The 6916-nt window shown below is 41.1% G+C and overlaps 1 protein-coding gene across 1 annotated transcript in view; it reads right to left on the reverse strand.

The window, feature by feature from the left end:
• The window catches only part of MRGBP (MRG domain binding protein), a 39700-nt gene extending 38027 nt beyond the window's left edge, over positions 1-1673 (reverse strand). Inside the window, exon 1 of the mRNA XM_033963720.1 lies at positions 1514-1673. The gene's annotated coding sequence lies outside the window, so the exon portion shown is untranslated. The remainder of the gene's footprint in view (positions 1-1513) is intronic.
• Between the last annotated feature and the right edge of the window lie 5243 nt (positions 1674-6916).

Genomic DNA, 6916 nt, shown 5'->3' on the forward strand with positions numbered 1-6916 from the left:
CTCCCCTCTCCTCCTATGATCCAGTAGTTCTGTATCCCCTCTCCCCTTCAGTCCAACAACTCCCTGTCTCCCTATCCCTTATGGTGTAGCAATTCTGTATCCCTTCCCCCCATGGTCCAACAACCATTTCCCCTTAAGATCCAGCTGCTCTTTTTCCCCTCTCTTTCATCACCCCTATAGCCCAGCAGCTCTATAGTTCCCTCTCCCCTTCCCTTATGATCCAACAGCTCTATTTCTCCTCTCCCCTATATAGTCCAGCATCCCCGTTTCCCCTTCCCCCCCATGGTCCAGCAGCTCCTCTACCCCTTCTCCCCCTCTCCCCCAGAGAAATGGAGCCTCAGTGCATTAAGAAGCAGCCCGGTGTAGGAGGTGTGACTATATTAACCCTTAACACTGCGCTCCTTTGCAGACTGTACAAGCAGCAAGCTTACAGGCTTTTACTTCCGCCAGAAATGAAAGCCCTAAGTGGTTTGCTGCTTGTAATACAGTCAGGAAAGGAGCACATTGTCAGGGTTAGTGCAGCTGTGACTCCTCTGCAGTCTGTTTCCCACTGATTGCATTGTCTCCTCCTAACCACTGATGTTGCCACTACTGACCCTGATACACTAACGGGGTGCTTGCGACACACCGGTTTAGAACTGCTATATTAGAGCATTCAAATAACAGATATGATGCTAACACTTCACACAATAGAAAGAAACATCTTAAATCAGTAGCCTTGGTGAAGAGATTATTTGTCTTTATAGAATACTAGCAAGCATAGATGTTACGTTGGTTAGAAATGTCTACATTTTGCTTACTGAACTACATGTTGTCACAACCCGGGCTCCTGTAAGGCGCAGCGAGCACCTGGGAATGTGACCAAAGCTGAAACCCGGCGTGTCCCTTTCCACTAAGGGATCCTTCAGGTCTTTAAAACAGGCACATTCTAAACTTATCAGCATGCAAAGTATAAAGGCATCTTAGTCAGAAATGGCAAAGCAAAAATAAACTTTATTTCAACCACTGGTTGAATAAATCAAAAAAATATAGGCAACAGCCTTGTAGTTCAAGATGGACTGATATTGCATGAAATACAAAGGTTCAAAATAATATAATCAGGCAGTTGAATCTGGGTCAGCACTGCCTTGTGTACAGTCCCCTGCTTCTGGACTTTAATCAGTCAAGAAATACAGTTCTCTTCACCAGAGCAGTAATAATCAGATAAGTAATGCTTTTATCCAACAGTCCAGAACACATAAGAATCACAGCATTATTCAGAGTTCAAAATCAAGCAAACGTTTCCCTCTAAACGTTGCTGTAGCAATCAGGCACAGCTGTGCAGGACCATCGAGATTTCCCAGCTGAATCATCATACAGGAAATACATTCAAAATGGTTTGTCAGAAAACACACACATTCCTGCTTTACAGAAAACCTCAAAAATGTGGCTTCCCAGGAGAGCTTCACTGGCTTCAAACGGGTAAGAGACAAGCTTGCAGCATAAAGAAATTAAATCCCAATCTTAGGCTTACTGGGTCTCCATGGGTGTTGGCAGAGTGTCAGCTCCTACACAGCTTTCCTGCCCCTCCATGGCTTCTCCTTCTGGCTGTACTCCAGTGTCCCAGACAGGAGGTAACTCATCTGCCTCAGCATGGGACAGTCTGTGAGAGACTGCCTCCTCTCAGCTTCCCATTCCCGTCTCTCCTCTCTCCCCCTCATGTGTCCCCTGTGCCTCGTTATATCCTGTGGATAACCACTCCCCCTCTGAGAAGGTGGGGGGAAGGTTTTTCCACACACTGGCTTGCTTCCTTCTATTACAGGCAGGTTTCTCCCTAGCCCTGATTTTAACAGGCTGTTCAAACTGAATAAGCTTTCTGACAGTGGCAGGTCTGCATGGAGTGTAGGATTTTTCTCTTAATCTTATCCTGCCCTGTCTCTTCTACCTACATGTCAGAATCAGAGCAGAAGTCAGCTTCATCAATCAATTGGCAGGTCACCTGATCAGCTCTCCTGCATCTAGGTGCACTGTGAATACTCCTGATCACTGGGGCAAAACCCGGTACGGATTTGGGTTTGTTTTGGCCAAAACCCGAAACGGACCTGGGTTTGTCACAATGTGTAAAGGGTTTAAAAAAATTATTTATTAGAATTTTTCAAAATTCATCATTTCAGAGATATTACATTACATTACATTACATTACATTACATTAGGGATTTCTATTCCGCCATTACCTTGCGGTTCAAGGCGGATTACAAAAGGTTAATTTAAAAAAACAGAGTTACAATGATTAGCTAGAGAGGTAAGTAGTAGATCTTAAGAGCATTTAGAGGTCGTGTTGTTATTGCTGCTTCAGGAATTTCTTGAAAAGTGTGGTTTTTATTTCTTTTCTGAACGTCCTATAGTCTGGGGTGGTCATCAGAAGGTTGGAGATCTGGTTGTCCAGCCTTGCGGCTTGAGTGGCTAGGAGGCCGTCGTGTAGTTTTGTTCTTTTTACTTCCTTGATTGGGGGGGGTATGAATGGGGAGTGCGTTTTTCTGTGTCTGGTACTGGGTGCTTGGATGAGGCGATTGTTCAGGTATGATGGGCTGTCTCCGTGTAGGGTTTTAAATAATATGCAGTAGAATTTGAATTGGATTCTTTCTTGGATTGGGAGCCAGTGTGAGTTGATGAAGGCTTCAGTGATGTGGTCATGTTTTTTCAATGAGTAGATGAGTCTCAAAGCTGTATTTTGGATTGTTTGGAGTTGTCTTATCGTAGTTGCAGTACATGGAAGGAAGAGTATGTTACAGTAGTCCAATATACCTAGTATTAGATATCTATCCATGATTCACACATTAATAAACTCACATTATTAAATAAAGTAATAGTTAAAGGAAATATTCTCTATCTTTCGTCCACAATAATTAGGAAAACCTAGGATCCAAGATACATTATAAGGGAATAATAAGCAGGAAATATAGTAACATAGAAATGACGGCAGCTAAAGACCTGAACAGTCCATCCAGTCTGCCCATTAATTATACCCATTAAAAATACATGATTAATTTAACTTGTCTCTTTGATATTTCTGGATCATAGACTGTAAAGTCTACCTGGTATTGTCTTAGGTTCCAAATGCTGAAGTTGTCGTCCAAGCTCACTCCAGCCTATCCAACCAGTCTGGCCAGTAACATCCTCATGTTCCAACTTAATGGAGTTCCCATTGACTTGATGCTGCCCTCCCCAGTCCAATCCTACACCAAACCATCACATATGGGATACAGACCATGCAGGAAGTGAGTCCCTAATTGTTCTCTTTTACTTTGACTATTGTAGTTCTTGCCTTTTTACCTTTTGTTCCAGTTTGTCTTTGTTTTTAAAAGTCTTCGTAAGTTATTGTTACTGTTTGGTGATGCTTTGTTAGCTTAAATTTGTATTTTAGCTAAAGTATGTTTTTATGATTTTGTACACTGCCTAGAAGGTTGATTGGGTGGTATAAGAAATTTTAAATAAACTTGAAACTTGATTTCATGTTTAATGTATATTTACTATACAGCAATCTCTCCCTTGGACATCAAGTTGGTATACAAGGTTAACACATTTTGGTTATCACACTATGCCAGAGTTTCATGCAATTTGGAAGCCTTCAGGAATGAGAATGTGACTTAGATTAATAATTTTTTATATTATTTATAAACATAATATTCCCTCAGCTGTCTTTCAGTCCACCCTTAACAGCATACAACTCTCTGGGGTCTATACCTAAACTAATACTTCCTCATTAGCTTCCAAAAAGATTTTTAACTGCTTTGGATCATAAAACATATAAGACTTTGACTTAATACCATACAAATACAAGGGGCGTTCAATCCGTAGGAAAGAAAAGTTTTCAAAAAATTTGTTTTATTTTTCAATATACTCCCCTAATAGCTCCATACACTTCATACACTTTTCCTGCAATGACTTTAACCGCTTTGAAAATAATTCTTCTGTTTGACCTTCAGACCAGGACGTCACAGCTTCCTTGATGTCTTCATCAATTGAAAACTGCTATCCACAAAGAGATTTCTTCGAAACTCGGAACAGAAAGTAATCCAAGGGAGCCAGGTTCAACTGCTGAAACCCACATTCTCAGATGGCAGCATGTGATTGTCATGACATGCACCGGCATGTGAGTTTTCCTCATCTTTTTTCCTTGATTGACTCCCGCAAAGCGATCAATGTGTTGGCATAACTCTGTACAGTTATGGTTGTCTTGAGTGGCATGAACTCCAGAAGCAAAAGTTCTTCATCATCCCAGAAAACAGGTGCCTACAGATTTTCCTGTCTTGAACGTTTTTGGGGAGGGGGATGACTTGTGCTTCCACTGCATTGACTCCATTTTAGATCTCTGTGAAACACCCAAGTCTCATCTCCAGTCACCAAAAGATGAAAAAAATTTACTTGGTCTTTACAGAGCATCTCCAAGTTCTCCTGACAGCATTGGAACCCATCTTGCACTTACCTTGGACATGCCTAACTTTTCATGAATTATTTCCCAAACTGTACCTGCCAAGATGCCCATTTCTTCAGCTATTTGGGAAACCTTAATTCGTATGTCTGATAAAATTAATCCTCTACTTTCTTGCACATTTCTGTGGAAATTTCTTCCACAAGCTGTCCAGTGTGAGGGTCATCTTCAATCAACTCTCTACCCCACTTAAACTCCTTGCTCCAAAATTTTACTTTGTAAGATGATGGGGCAGACTCACCATAAACTGTAGTTATGCGTTCATGGATCTTTGGCTTTTCCCTTTTTTGTGGGAAATTTTATCACTGAATGGTGCTCCAAATCTAACAGTTTCTTACTTGATTCACACAAGGACTCTCCCAACATCCTGTCTCTTTGAAAGTTAGGCTTGTGCTGAGCCGCACAGACTTGTTTCAACACTTTGTACTTTCTTTTATATGCAGGTAGATAAATTATTGAACATCCCTCATACAAGTAAATTTCAAAACAAAAGTTGCCCCAAGAGTTACTACTCTGGGGCATAACAGCAGGAAATCCTGGCATCTTTTCCAGGTACTTTTAGAGAGATAAGGAAAAATTCTCACAAATAATCCAATGTTGCACTCTAGGGGGAGGAGTCGAGAGGAAGAGGATGAGCCGCTGGGATTATTTTTTATTTTGGAGGGGAGCCAAGGGAACTGAGGGATGGATTATCTTCGGGAATAGTGGGTTGAATTTAAAAACGAGTGTTGCCACGCTCTAAAACAGCATGCAGGCAGTAAAGAACGATGGGGTGTTTCTTACTGCAGGGTCAAGGATCTTTACCGTTCTCATGGGTGGCACGAAGTTTGGTCACCGTTCCCACGGAGAGGAGGGCATTAGCATTTCCGTTTATGCGAATAAACCGCGGTCCACCATGGGTCACCACATCATTCTTATTTTTAGTTAGTTTATTTTTAAAATTTCTATACCGTTTTTATCCAAAACGGTTCACAAGGGGTTACATACATAAAATGTTAAAAGTCTATACAAAATAAGAAGATAGAATAGAAATATTCAATACAGCATGAATTCAGTATAGTATAAATTCTCTATCTTGTACCTTGTTAGTCAAAGAGTGACCCAGAAATTGCAGATTAGATTAGATTTAGTACTAGTTGTAATTCTATATACGCCAGTCAAAATTGCACATGCAATTTAATTGATTAATGAGCCCTCACATTCCCTCATTCAAGTGAATGGAAGAACAGTGGATAAGTTTAGCAGTGTCTCTATGGAAACTAGTTTACTGGTCATGTTTCTCTTCTATCCTAAGATATGATACTGAGAAACCTCCTCAAGCTAGTGTTCCTGTAATTTGGATGCCTAAGTCCCTTCTGATAGTGGTACAGTTACACCCTATTAATAATGGCCTTTCGCATGTTTGTTGGAAAGACTGTAATTTCTTGCATTTATTGGGCGAACAGCCGCCAAATGAAATGATGCAAACTAAACTAAGCAAAGAATTGATGTACATCTTCTTTTAGAACCTCAGATTTTTTAAAAAATGTCTTGATTGAAATATCTCTGGTTACACATCACACAGTGTCTGTTGACTGCTGCTTATCGTCATTTACTGGACTATGGAGCCATCACCATGTTCCTGGCTTCTCTCTGCATCACAGGAATGATCATACTCATATTGCATGAGAAATTGCACAGATTTGTCTAATCTAATCTAATCTAAACCTTAAGTTTATATACCACATCATCTCCATGAGTATGGAGCTCGACACGGTTTACAAGAACTTAAAATAGTAGGTAGAGAAAAAGAAAAAGGATTACATGAACTTATGTGAAGAAGGAGGGAGAAAAAAAGGGGGGGAAGGATAGAGTTACAATTTGCTGAAAAGCCAGGTTTTCAGTTGTTTGCGGAATAACTGAAGGGAGCTCAGGTTCCGCAACGGGGAGGTGAGGTCGTTCCAAAGACCTGTGATTTTGAAGAGAAGGGATTTTCCCAGTTTGCCTGCAAAGTGGATGCCGCGTAGGGAGGGGAAGGCTAGTTTATACCTTTGGGCAGTTCTGGAGGAGTCGGGACTGGAGGAGTTGAAAGACAGTGGGATAAGAGGAGGGAGGATACCATGAATGATCTTAAAAGCCAGGCAGGAACATTTGAAATGGATTCTGGAGATTATTGGGAGCCATATGTCGTACCACAAAATCATTTCAGCACATGTACACAGAGTCTTCCTCCATTTTCAGCAGTTCAGTGACTTTATAATAGAGAATGACATGGGGACAAATTTGTTCCCGTCTCCACAGGAACTCATTTTCCCTGTCCCATCCCCGTAAGTTTTATCGCTGTTGCTGTCCCTGCCCCATTCCTGTAAGCTCTACTTTAACCGCATAAGCTTCAAACACTTGTGATTTTAAAGAGTTTGAGGCTTGTGCAGATGAGGACAGAGCTTACAGGAATGTGGCAGGTAC

The sequence above is a fragment of the Geotrypetes seraphini genome, chromosome 11, assembly GCF_902459505.1.
Source record: "Geotrypetes seraphini chromosome 11, aGeoSer1.1, whole genome shotgun sequence".
Taxonomy (NCBI): domain Eukaryota; kingdom Metazoa; phylum Chordata; class Amphibia; order Gymnophiona; family Dermophiidae; genus Geotrypetes; species Geotrypetes seraphini.